The sequence below is a fragment of the Ranitomeya variabilis genome, chromosome 1 (assembly GCF_051348905.1).
Source record: "Ranitomeya variabilis isolate aRanVar5 chromosome 1, aRanVar5.hap1, whole genome shotgun sequence".
NCBI lineage: Eukaryota > Metazoa > Chordata > Amphibia > Anura > Dendrobatidae > Ranitomeya > Ranitomeya variabilis.
In genome coordinates, this window is record NC_135232.1 from 488115769 (window position 1) to 488129510 (window position 13742).

The 13742-nt window shown below is 46.5% G+C and overlaps 1 protein-coding gene across 2 annotated transcripts in view; it reads right to left on the reverse strand.

Annotated features, from left to right (window-relative positions):
- The window catches only part of GNE (glucosamine (UDP-N-acetyl)-2-epimerase/N-acetylmannosamine kinase), a 129011-nt gene that overhangs the window by 41539 nt on the left and 73730 nt on the right, over positions 1–13742 (reverse strand). Inside the window, exon 1 of one of the 2 annotated variants that reach the window (XM_077251852.1) lies at positions 5055–5181. The exons of the other annotated variant lie outside the window; for it this stretch is intronic. The gene's annotated coding sequence lies outside the window, so the exon portion shown is untranslated. Of the gene's footprint in view, positions 1–5054; positions 5182–13742 lie in introns of those variants that run through there. 2 annotated transcript variants of the gene reach the window in all.

Consider the following 13742-nt stretch of genomic DNA (forward strand, 5'->3'; position numbering starts at 1 on the left):
AAGTAATTAAACTGTACTAATCCTAACAGACATGCTCAGGTGAGGACACCAAGACATTTTGATTTAAACTTGGGAAAAATCACAAAAATAAATGGATTTCACATCCTGCTGGTTTTTTTCCCACAAAAAATGCTACAAAAATTAATGGCAGTATTTTTTGCTACATTTTTGTCCGCATCACGTGACCCCGGCTGCAACCACTGCTGACATCCACTGATGTCACTTCAAGTTCCAGAATGCCTTGCATCACCTGGGCATGACCCAGTTCCGCACACCCCTCCTGACTGACTGGGCTGTCCGCATCTATGATGAGGAACATGTTTTCGCTATGGGGCAGCTTGTGGGCAGGTCTTTGCTTGGTTTCTCTGGCCTAGAGCAGGAACATAGGACTCTGCCTACAGTCCCACCCTGGAGCACGAGCATCTCATTAAAGGGAACCTGTCACCCCGTTTTTTCCGTATGAGACAAAAATACTGTTAAATAGGGCCTGAGCTGTGCATTACAACAGTGTATTTTGTGGACCCCGATTCCCCACCTATGCTGCCTTAATACGTTACCAAAGTAGCTGTTTTCGCCTGTCAATCAGGCTGGTCTGGTCAGATGGGCGTGGTGACATCGCTGTTTCTTCCCCCAGATCTTGCTTATTTTTCCGTTGGTGGCGTAGTGGTTTGCGCATGCCCAAGTCCAGAATCCACTGCATAGGGGAGGGAAAAGAGCGCAATCTGCGCTATTCCCCTGGTGATCGGTGGGGGCGGCCATCTTCCTGTGGCCGCGCATGCGCAGATGGAGCGCTCTGCTGCCCGGGGCTTCAGGAAAATGGCCGCGGGATGCCGCGCGTGCGCAGATGGAGATCGCGGCGGCCATTTTCCTGAAGCCGAGTTTTACCTCAGTATTTGGTCAGTTTTTTTACCTCAGCATTTGGTCAGTATTTTACCTCAGCATTTGGACAGTATTTTACCTCAGCATTTGGACAGTATTTTACCTCAGCATTTGGACAGTATTTTACCTCAGCATTTGGTCAGTATCTTACCTCAGTATCTGTAAGTCAAAACCAGGAGTGGGTGATAAATGCAGAAGTGGTGATGTGTTTCTATTATACTTTTCCTCCGATTGTTCCTCTCCTGGTTTTGGCTGTCAGATACTGAAGGAGGGAACGTGGCCTTAAAGGTAGCATCAGGGAAGGCTCTGTATACTTTTGGCTAAGTGAACAGAAGCAGTGCATACTTAGCCTAAGGCCGGCTTCACTGTATTCGGGTTGGAAGACCTCGCCGACCGCTGGGTCTCCTGACCTATCTGCCTCCTATATGCCCGTGAGGCTATTGAGTTCAGCTTTCTGATGCAAAAATGCTCGGTTTCATGGAGGTGTGAAACCGGTGTAAGATAGAAATATGGTATCTGATGCAAATCCTTCATGAATATCCATCTTAACTGCACCTGAAGCCATGTGATCTGCACACACAGTAAAACAGGGTTCTCTTGTCCCTTATTCACTAAAGTGGGTGGAAAAGAATAAAGGGACATGCCTTTGTGCGAGAACCAAATACACCCCAGTTAGCATGCTGGAGAATGCTTGTATTCAAATACCACACATACACCAACTGGAAAATTGGTGCGCACCACTCTCAGGGCTCGTGCACATGATTGATAGCACTCGTACGAGTGCTATCCCTGGTTTTCATAGATGGGTACAAGTGCCATGATATTCTAGTGGACTGTGCACATAGCTGATTTTTACCTTAACACCTTCCCGACCTGTGACACAGCATATGCGTCATGAAAGTCGGTGCCAATCTGACCTGTGACGCATATGCTGTGTCACAGAATGATCGCGTTCCTGCAGGTCGGGTGAAAGGATTAACCCAAATTTCACCCGACCTGCAGGGACAGGGGGAGTGGTACTTCAGCCCAGGGGGGTGGCTTTGCCCTCACGTGGCTACGATCGCTGATTGGCTGTTGAAAGTGAAACAGCCAATCAGAGCAATTTGTAATATTTTACCTATGAAACTTGGTGAAATATTACAATCCAACCATGGCTGATGTTGCAATATCAATGGCCATGGCTGGAGACCCCAATCTGCCCCCGCCACTGATTGACAGCAGCGATCTGCTGCCGCTGTCAGTCTTTCCTTCCCTCCGTCCTGTCCTCCGCTGCCCTCCTCTCCCCTCCGCCTCCCCTCCACTGTCCGATCCCACCCCCCCATACTTACTGGGTCCCAGTGTCCCTCCATCTTCTCCTATGGGCGCCGCTGTCTTCCAAAATGGCGGGCGCATGCGCAGTGCACCCGCCGAATCTGCCAGCCGGCAGATTCATTCCAGGTACATTTTGATCACTGTGATAGAATCACAGTGATCAAAATGAAAAAAATAGTAAATACCCCCCCCCCCCCCTTTATCACCCCCCATAGGTAGGGAACACAATAAAATAAAGAAAATATATTTATTTTTATTTTTCCACTAGGGTTAGAGTTAGGGTTAGAATTAGGGTTGCAATTAGGGCTAGGGTTAAAATTAGGGTTAGAATTTTAGGGTTAGGGTTGGAATTAGGGTTATGGTTAGAATTAGGGTTAGAATTAAGCTATGTGCACACGGTGCAGATTTGGCTGCGGATTCGTAGCAGTTTTCCATCACGTTTACAGTACCATGTAAACCTATGGAAAACAAAATCCGCTGGGCACATGATGCGGGAAAACACCACTCGGTATTTTCCACAGCATGTCAATTCTTTGTGTGGATTCCGCAGCGTTAAACACCTGTTCCTGTCTAGGAATCCGCAGGTGAAATTCGCACAAAAAACACTGGAAATCCGCAGTGCGTTTTACCTGCGGATTTTTCAAAAATGGTGAGGAAAAATCCTCACACAAATCTGCAACATGGGCACATAGCCTTAGGGTTAGGGTTGGAATTAGAGTTAAGGTTGGAATTAGGGTTGGGATTAGGGGTGTGTTGGGGTTAGGGTTGTGGTTAGGGTTGTGATTTAGGGTTAGGGGTGTGTTGAGGTTAGGGTTGTAGTTAGGGGTGTGTTGGGGTTAGGGTTGTGATTAGGGTCATGGTTAGAGTTGGGATTAGGGGTGTGTTGTGATTAAGGTCATGGTTAGAGTTGGGATTAGGGTTAGGGGTGTGTTGGGGTTAGTGTTGGAGTTAGAATTGAGGGGTTTCCACTGTTTGGCACATCAGGGGTCTCCAAACGCGACATGGCGCCACCATTGATTCCAGCCAATCTTGCGTTCAAAAAGTCAAATGGTGCTCCCTCCCTTCCGAGCCCCGACATGTGCCCAAACAGTGGTTTACCCCCACAAAATGGGGTACCAGCATACTCAGGACAAACTGGACAACAACTTTTGGGGTCGAACTTCTCCTGTTACCCTTATGAAAATAAAAAATTGAGGGCTAAACTAATCATTTTTGAGGAAAGAAAAATGATTTTTTATTTTCAGGGCTCTGCGTTATAAACTTCTGTGAAGCACTTGGGGGTTCAAAGTGCTCATCACACATCTAGATAAGTTCCTTGGGGGGTCTAGTTTCCAAAATGGGGTCACTTCTGGGGGAGCTCCAATTTTTAGGCACATCAGAGGCTCTCCAAACGCGACATGGTGTCCGCTAACGATTGTAGCTACTTTTTCATTCAGTAAGTCAAATGGTGCTCCTTCCCTTCCGAGCCCTGCCGTGCGCCCAAACAGTGGTTTCCCCCCCACATATGGGGTATCGTCATACTCAGGGGAAATTGGACAACAACTTTCGGGGTCCAGTTTCTCCTTTTACCCTTGGGAAAATAAGAAAAATTGTTGCTAAAAGATAATTTTTGGGACTAAAAAGTTAAATGTTCATTTTTTCCTTCCATGTTGCTTCTGCTGCTGTGAAGCACCTGAAGGGTTAATAAACTTCTTGAATGTGGTTTTGAGCACCTTGAGGGGTGCAGTTTTTAGAATGGTGTCACTTTTGGGTATTTTCAGCCATATAGAACCCTGAAACTGACTTCAAATGTGAGGTGGTCTCTAAAAAAATGGTTTTGTGAATTTTGTTGTAAAAATGGGAAATCGCTGGTCAAATTTTAACCCTTATAACTAGCAAAAAAAAAATGTTTTCCACAATTGTGCTGATGTAAAGTAGACATGTGGGTAATGTTTTTTTATTAACTATTTTGTGTCACATAACTTTCTGGTTTTAACAGAATAAAAATAAAAAATTTGAAAATTGCAAAATTTTCAAAATTTTTGCCAAATTTCCGTTTTTTCCGCAAATAAACGCAAAAATGATCGTCCTAAATTTACCACTAACATGAAGCCCAATATGTCACGAAAAAACAATCTCAGAATCGCTAGGATCCGTTGAAGCGTTCCTGAGTTATTACCTCATAAAGGGACACTGGTCAGAATTGCAAACAATGGCCAGGTCATTAAGGCCAAAATAGGCTGGGTCATGAAGGGGTTAAACCGAAGAAAAATAAAATCAACATGTCTGCTGTTGATCCAAGTGTCTGATCAAAATCGTCAACGCGACTCTATGGGTCCGTCTGCCATTCTTCAGTAGGGTGACCCTGCCATCTGGGCTGCGCACTGTGCCCCAGGACATGTCCATGGGATGGGGGACCCTGCACCTGGAGAAGACTACTGTGACTGCTACTAGCTATGGGGCAGGCATGCCCACCAGAGAGCGGGCAAGGGGTGGGCATGAGGTGTGATTACATGGGCAGTAGGAATGGTACCAATGACACTGGGATGGCAGCACAGGTATTAGTGTATGCACCAGCAGGTACGCCAGTCATCATACATGTGTTCACCACTGTACAACACTATGAGGTTTATAAGGAGGGCTACATATCTTCAGGGGTCTCCAAAACATCTATTCTCCCCCATAATCAGTGACCTCAGGGCATGAAGAGAGAGGGGCTGCAAGTACACAACTATGAAGACAACACATGACACCTCATACGTCAGGAAGAGGGAGCTGACCATAAATGATAGCACCCGTACCACAGGTCGCCCTCGCCCCCGCCCCCGCGTGGTACAGGCACACCTACACTTTATAGCTCCTAACCGGGTTTCACCATTATTTACCTGGGGGGTGTTGAGCGCCAGGTTGGTAGCCACTGCACAGAAAATGCGCGGTCACGAAGCGAGCTGCAGAATGGCAAACGGGAACGAGACCCTGCAGAATGACGCGGCTGAGAGGCGGAGCTCCCGGGGGAAGTGGGAGGGGCATACACTTCAACACTTGGTTGACTGTAGCTATGCAAAGGGCGTGGCCACAAGAAGCGCGACCGTGGGCGTGGCTACTGCGTGTCAGACTCAGTGATGACCGTGCTGTGTGCTCGGTGCCTCCTCACAGCTCTCAGGCTCAGCTGACATGCGCTCAAATATTTGCTTGTGCATTTCCACTGCCATGACCCCTGCTGTACTACTACACAGGGCTTCGTGTTACCTCAGCGCAGCAGCCGTGGCGTCTACCTCTCCTTAACCCCTTCGGGGCCATAGCGCTGCATGGTAGCCGTGGCGTGTACCTCTCCTTAACCCCTTCAGGTCTGGACAATTGTAGTTATGCACTTTGTTTTCTTACCTTCCAATTCTGTCATTTTCATTTACAGTTCTCATTATAGCGTTTACCGATTGGGTTAATTAATTTTATATTTTGATAGATTGGATTTTTATGGACGTGCTGATATTAAATATGTTTATTTTTTAACCCCCGGAGCTTTTTTCGGTTTTGCTTTTTCATTTTTCGCTCCCCTCCTTCCCAGAGCCATAACTTTTTTATTTTTCCGTCAATATGGCCATGTGAGGGCTTATTTTTTGTGGGATAAGTTGTACTTTTGAACGACATCGTTGGTTTTACCATGTCCTGTACTAGAAAACGGGAAACAAATTTCAAGTGCGGTGAAATTGCAAAAAAAGTGCAATCCCACACTTGTTTTTTTGTTTGGCTTTTTTGCTAGGTTCACTAAATGCTAAAACTGACCTGCCATTATGATTCTCCAGGTCATTACGTGTTCATAGACACCAAACATGGCTAGGTTACATTTTATCTAAGTGGCCGGAAGCGCTTGTTAAATGCTGCTGTCAGGTGTTTGACAGCGGCATTTAACTAGTTAATAGGTGCGGGTGGATCGTGATTTCACCCACGCCTATTGCGGGCACATGTCAGCTGTTCAAAACAGCTGACATGTCCCGGCTTTGATGCGGGCTCACCGCCGGAGCCGGCATCAAAGCGGAGGTTCTGCGACCGGACGTACTATTCCGTTCGATGGCAGAAAGGGGTTAAAGTAAAAAATACAAGGCAACCAATCAAGTCAGTGTAAATAGGGCATCCTGTCAGAAATTGCTGCAATGTACAAACAAATTCTGATTCTGTACTGCAACCAGGCTCGGACTGGTGAACAGGAGAATCCTCCGGTGGGCCTCTGTGCAGGAGTTACCACCACCACCTCTTATATGAGCAGTACTTGGCACAATATACTTGATTCACTATGTACAGACAGAGGAAAAATCTTATTCATGTAACAATCAACCCATTTTATTATTATAGAATTTTGTGAATGAGGATAATGTCATATTTACATGTAGCTGAAAAGTGGGGCCCTTGCGTTGATGTTAGTGGTGGGCCCTTCTCACCCCAATCCGACACTGATTGCAAGCATAGGTCACTCCCGGTCATGTCTGACAAGTGACGACGTTCCGTATGAAGCTTTGTTCGCTCCACAGGTTGCTGTACAGAATCGCTGGACGGCGTGGGACCCCGATGCATTATGTTACAGCTGTGGGGATTTTTTTTTTTTAAATCATAAATTGGTGAGTGAGAGAGTATTTCTTGTTTTGATTCCTTTACCTCTCTCTCTTTGTGTTTCAGCTTCCCATTTATGGACTACTTCGGATTTGGTGGCCTACGCCAGATCTTCATGTTTTATTTGTTTTTGTTTTTTTTTTAAATTGGTGAATGGAGGTGTGGGGTAATGTTTTTAAAAATATTTTTTTTTCTGTGTGTTTTTAATGTTGATTACTGGGTTAGTAATTGGGGTGTCTGATAATAAACACTTCTCCATTACTAATGGATGATGCTAGCTGACATTACAAATTGGAGGGACCTCACAACTTTTTTATTGCCCTCCCCATTGTTTCTAATCAGCAAAGGCAAAGCAGTCAGCTGTGAGCCGATATTAATAGGCTGGGAAGGTCTACAGTTATCTGTCCCTTCCCAGCCTGTAATATGAAACCTGCTGCTGTCAGCTTTCCCTTAGCTGGTTATTAAAATAGGGGGGGGGGACCCCATGTCATATTTTTAAATTTAATGGGTTTAATAAGGCTAAACACCCTTTAGTGCCACATGAATGGCACTAAAGGGTACTACTTTATTATATGTAGGGGACTTGTGACATTACATTTCTACATGACATCTAAGTATTCTATCTATTCTACGTACCGTATTTTTCGCTTTGTAAGACGCTCCGGATTATAAGACGCACCCCAAATTTTGATGAGAAAAAAAGGAAAAAAACTTTTTTTTTAAATAAATTGGTGGTGCTTCTTATAATCCATGCGTCTTATTGCTTACCGGGGGTTGCGGCTGCGGTTGTCCGCTGCTGCTAAGGGTGATGCTGGAGTCTCCGGTGCTGCATGGGGCTCTGCCGACATTTTGTGAAAGGCCAGAGCCCCCTGGCAATTCGTCCATGCTTTCCTGTGTGGTGGACTTTAGGAAAATGGCCGCCGGGAGGCGGCGCATGCGCAGATGGAGATCTTGGGACCAAGATCTCGAGAGATGAGATCTCAGCGCTAAAAACTCATCTCCTGAGATTCCGGCGGCCATTTTCACGGAGTCCGTCACACAGTAAAGCATGGACGAACTGCCGGGGGGCTCTGGCCTTTCACAAAATGTCGCCAGAGCCCCCCGCAGCACCGGAGACTCCAGCATCACCCTTGGTAGCAGCGGACAACCGCGGCGGCGGAACCCCCTCATCTCAGCCTGTAACGATAAGCGGTATATGCGCTTTGTAAGACGCAGCCCCATTTCCCCCAAAAAATTTGGGGGAAATAAAGTGTGTCTTACAAAGCGAAAAATACGGTATCTATCTATTCTGCTATTCTGACAGTTCGGGCTGTGAATTTACAGCACTTAGCTGATGAAATGTCAGGTTTCCTTTAAGATGTCTGCATTAAAATTGGACGGCACACGCATGGTCTGTGTGCTCTGCAATTTTTTTTCTTGCACACGTTGACTTGCATTGGCAAGTGCAATCCGATTTTCGTATGCAATCACAGTGTGCTGTAATTCTTTTCCTCAGTCCGATTCAAGCTGAGAAAACACTCGCAGATGAGACCTGACTCATTGAATAACATTGGTCAGAGTGCAATGCGATATTTTCTCGTATTGTACTCTTCCGTATTATACGCCAGTGTCAGCGCACCGTAAAATGGATAAAGCACAGGAGACATAGAGTTTCCTCCATACCTCTTCCATTTTAACTGATTCAGATACAAAAGTCCAGACAATCTACTTGCTTCAATGAAAAGAAAAATAAGAAAAACAAATGGAAGCAATAAGGTTGCCATCAGAAAAAAAAAAAATCTGTTTCTCTTTGATACTGTAGCTAAGCTACCGAGGGGGTAGAGAGGGCGATCTCACCAGAGTCCTGACTCGTAGGGGTCCACCTGTAGTGACAGCATGCTCAACTCTATCGGCAGGCAGATACAGATACTCTATGGTAGAGCAGGAAGACATGTTCTCCCTGCACTACCACTTTCCATTTTGTAGGCTGCACGCAGGATTTGGCATGCAACTTAAAGAATGTCAGCAGCGTTGGACTGAAGCACCTTGGGCCCACCAGAGAAAATCATCCTTTGGGCCCACTATGTAGCTACATAGAAATAAATACAAGACCACCAATTGTGCGGTAAAACATTCTAATATCAGGGTATAATATAAGGTAGTACAAGTCTTAATTATGTAGCAGCGGTTGGGGTAGAATCAAAGAGCGGTAGCCCCCTCATAGAATATAAAGCAGACCTCCTATCGTATAATGCAGTCCTACAGTATTATGACCACCACGTACTCACTCGCTCACTGATGTATACCGTATTTTTCAGACCATAAGACGCACTTAGGCTTTAGAGGAGGTAAATAGAAAAAAAATTGAAGTAAAAAATGTGGTATATTCTGTACTGATAACCCCCATCCTGGTTTATATACAGTACAGACCAAAAGTTTGGACACACCTTCTCATTTAAAGATTTTTCTGTATTTTCATAACTATGAAAATTGTACATTCACACTGAAGGCATCAAAACTATGAATTAACACATGTGGAATTACATACTTAACAAAAAGTTTGAAACAACTGAAATTATGTCTTATATTCTAGGTTCTTCAAAGTAGCCACCTTTTGCTTTGATGACTGATTTACACACTGTTGGCATTCTCTTGATGAGCTTCAAGCGGTAGTCACCGGGAATGGTCTTCCAACAATCTTGAAGGAGTTCCCAGAGATGCTTAGCACTTGTTGGCCCTTTTCCTTCACTCTGCGAACCAACTCACCCCAAACCATCTCGATTGGGTTCAGGTCTGGTGACTGTGGAGGCCAGGTCATCTAGCGTAGCACCCCATCACTCTCCTTCTTGGTCAAATAGCCCTTACACAGCCTGGAGGTGTGTTTGGGGTCATTGTCCTGTCGAAAAATAAATGATGGTCCAACTAAACGCAAATTGAATGGAATGGCATGCCGCTGCAAGATGCTGTGATAGCCATGCTGGTTCAGTATACATTCAATTTTGAATAAATCCCCAACAGTGTCACCAGCAAAGCACCCCCACACCATCACACCTCCTCCTCCATGCTTCACGGTGGGAACCAGGCATGCAGAGTCCATCTGTTCACCTTTTCTGCTGCGCACAAAGACACGGTGGTTTGAACCAAAAATCTCAAATTTGGACTCATCAGACCAAAGCACAGATTTCCACTGGTCTAATGTCCATTCCTTGTGTTCTTTAGCCCAAACAAGTCTCTTTTGCTTGTTGCCTGTCCTTAGCTGTGGTTTCCTAGCAGCTATTTTACCATGAAGGCTTGCTGCACAAAGTCTCCTCCTAACAGTTGTTGTAGTGATGTGTCTGCTGCTAGAACTCTGTGTGGCATTGACCTGATCTCTAATCTGAGCTGCTGTTAACCTGCGATTTCTGAGGCTGATGACTCGGATAAACTTATCCTCAGAAGCAGAGGTGACTCTTGGTCTTCCTTTCCTGGAGCGGTCCTCATGTGAGCCAGGAGTATAATGAGCCACATATATTGCTCCATACAGTATAATGAGACCCATATATTGCTCCATACAGAATAATGGACCCCATATAATTCTCCATACATTGTAATGAGCCACATATATTGCTCCATACAGATTAATGAGCCCAATATATTGCTCCAAACAGTATATAATAGCCCCTATATATTGTTCCATACAGTATAATGAGCCCCATATAACACTCCATACAGTATATTGCTCCATACAGAATAGGCCCCATATAATACTCCATATATAATGGGCCCCATATTTGATGCTCTAGTTTATGATGAGCCCCATATAATGCTCTGTGTACAGTATATATAGGGCTCAATATATGATGCTCCAGGATATAATGGGCCCCATATATAATGCTCCAAACATAAAAAAAAAAGAAATACCTCTCCTCACTGGCCGCTGCTCTGCTCCAGACTCCTCATGGTCGGCTTCTTCCAGCTGTCTGCACTGTGACTGTTCAGGCAGAGGGTGCACATACGTGCACGGCATCACGCCCTCTGACCTGAATGTCACATTCAGAAGACATGGAAGGTGCTGCAGCGGTGGAGCGGAGATATACAGTAAGTATCGCAAGTGCTGGGGCCCCATAGCGCGCCGGTGTACCCGATGGCGAGTTAGCCCCCCGCCTGCTCAGGGCTCCGACACCAGCCTGGGTGCTGACGCTGGCCCTGCTGCCCGCTAGTAAAGTGAAATGCCCATGGACGTGGAATGCAGTGAATATTCATGTCTCTAAAGCAGCAGGCACAGGCTTTAGCCGCAGAAGCTCCTGTCACCCGGTACTCTGCTGGCGCCGGGTGGCCCCCCCCTGACTCAAAGGACCCATTGCAGCTGCTTGGTGTGCCGCTATTAGTGACACACCACTGGCTCGGGGCGCCTGGGCAACGGGGTCCCTAGGCAGCTGCCGTCTCTGTATGCCAGCAGGTGGTAGTGCCTTAATGGCAGGTTGACAGACTGGATGAGTCACGGGTGATGGTGGTGCAACATGATGCCCCACAGCGATTAAGTCACCATTTTTTCTCTTCGCCACGACAGCACCCACTGAGGGGATCCACCCCTAGGAACAGGAAACCCTACGGAGAGATAAAAGGGGCGGTCCCCCTCGCTCCCACAGTTTGTTTTCCTGTTCCTATGGGAATCCACGGAGAAGAGGATGCCTAGCCTGGATGCCGCTTGCGCAATTTACCTGTGAGGACGGCAAGGGCTCCAGAGCTGGAGGCAGCGTCGGGGGTCCTGGTGTCAGCTTCCCCCCTCTGCTGGCAGACGCCGTGAGGCCAGGGCTGGAAAGTGGCTGGCTCACAGGAATTCATCCGGTACATCTGCGGGGAGTTAGCGCTGTGGTTTGGTGAGCGCTGCGCCGTCCTCGGCGAGCGCTCATACGGCGTGGAGCCCCTGTATGTTCCCCCGGAAGTTCAGCAAACTTCCGGGGTGATGGAGGAGACGGCGCCTGCGCTGGTGCCGGTGACAGCACGGGCACATGGAATATGGCCGCCACCCGGAAGTGGTTAGCACTTCCAGGTTCAACAGGAAGAAGATGGCGGCCCCCATGTGAAAAGGACGCCGGCAGTAACGCTCCGGCGTCCAATATGGATTCGGCACAGGACCCTGCGATGTCTTCCATTGAAGCCACCGCAACTACTCCAAGCGGAGCGGATCTTCTAAGAAGAACAAGCCTCTGCAGTCTCCTCATCAGCCGGTACCTTCACAGGCGCTTCACTGGGGTGAGTGTACATCTACCCTATTAAGCTGATTGCTGTTCCCTCTCCTCTAACACTCTAGGCAAAATGTACTGAAAAAACGAAACACAAACAGTGTGCGATATGTCTTCAGCCCCTTCCGGATAGTTACAAAAAGAAACTTTGTAAACCATGTATTGATTCCACCTTACGGGAGGAGGCCTTGGTTAAATCAGAAGACATTAGAGTGTTGATTAGAGAGGAATTACAAGCCCTGCATAGTTCGGGAAAAGAAACGAGTACTAAGGGGACAAGAGAATATGTTTCACCCATATCTGACCAGTCTTCCGAATTAGAGAATGCAGATTCGGATATTTCCAGAGAATATGTTTCCTCGGACGAGGATCAGGATACGTGCTTCCCCACCGATAGTATAGATAACCTGGTGAAATCCGTCTGTAACACCATGGGCATCGAGGATTCTAAGACCCCTAAAACACAGCAGGACATAATGTTCGCTGGGCTATCTGAAAGGAAAAGACCCTCCTTTCCGGTGATAGCAGCAGATAAAAATTTAATTAAAAAAGAGTGGGAAAGCCAGGGGCAGAGGGGATTACCACCATCTTCAAAGAGACGTTATCCTTTTAATGATGAGGAATTCTCGACTTGGTCAAAAACCCCAAAAGTAGACGCAGCAGTGGCTTCCACATCTAAAAAATCCCTGCTACCTGTGGAGGATTCAGGTTCACTACAAGATCCTCTGGACCGCAAAGCCGACTCTCTCCTTAAAAGAGCGTGGGAATCTTGTGCGGGAGCCCTAAAACCGTCTGTGTCGGCTACATGCACCGCTAGGTCCATGTTAGTCTGGCTAAGTGACTTGGAAGAAGGACTTAAAAACGGTCTCTCTAGAGACAAGTTGAGAGCCTCTATACCTTTGATTAGGGGCGCTACAGCCTTCCTGGCAGACTCATCTGCTGACTCAATACGTTTGGCGGCCAAGTCGGCGGGGCTGACTAATGCAGCACGTAGGGCCCTATGGCTTAAGGGTTGGAAAGGCGATCCCCAGACAAAATCCAAATTATGTGGCCTTCCATGTCAGGGTGAGTACCTATTTGGTACTAAGCTGGATGAGATCCTAACTAAAGCAGGAGAGAGGAAAAAGGGCTTCCCTAATAATAATTACCTTCCATCTTATAGGCGGGCGTTCCGAAAGCCCGTGTTTAACAAAAGGAAGGATTTCAAGAACCAAGACCGCTGGGCCACTAGAGACACCAGACAGAGAGGAGCATTCTTTGGGAAGCGCCCTTTCAAAACTGAGGAAAAACCCCGCTAGAACAGATCTGCCTGTGGGAGGTAGATTGTCTTCCTTCTCAGATCAATGGCAGAAAATAACTTCGAACGTTTGGGCAAATAGTATCGTCACCTTTGGCCTAAATCTAAAATTTTCCCGAGTCCCGCCGGACTCATTTCTATTGACTTCTTTAAAATCCCAGTTACAACAGGAGGCTTTGGAGCAGGAGGTAATGAATCTTCTAGCCAAAAGAGTTTTGGTGGAAGTTCCATTTCTTCAGCAAAAAAAGGGATTCTATTCCCCTCTATTTTTAATCCCAAAGCCAGATGGATCATTCAGAACCATATTGAACCTTAAAAAATTGAACACCTTCTTAGAGAATCAAACCTTTAAAATGGAGTCTATCCGATCCACCATAAAACTGTTGTCTCCCCATTGCTTTATGACGGTACTCGACCTAAAAGATGCGTATTACCATCTGCCAATTTTTATAGAACATCAACAATAT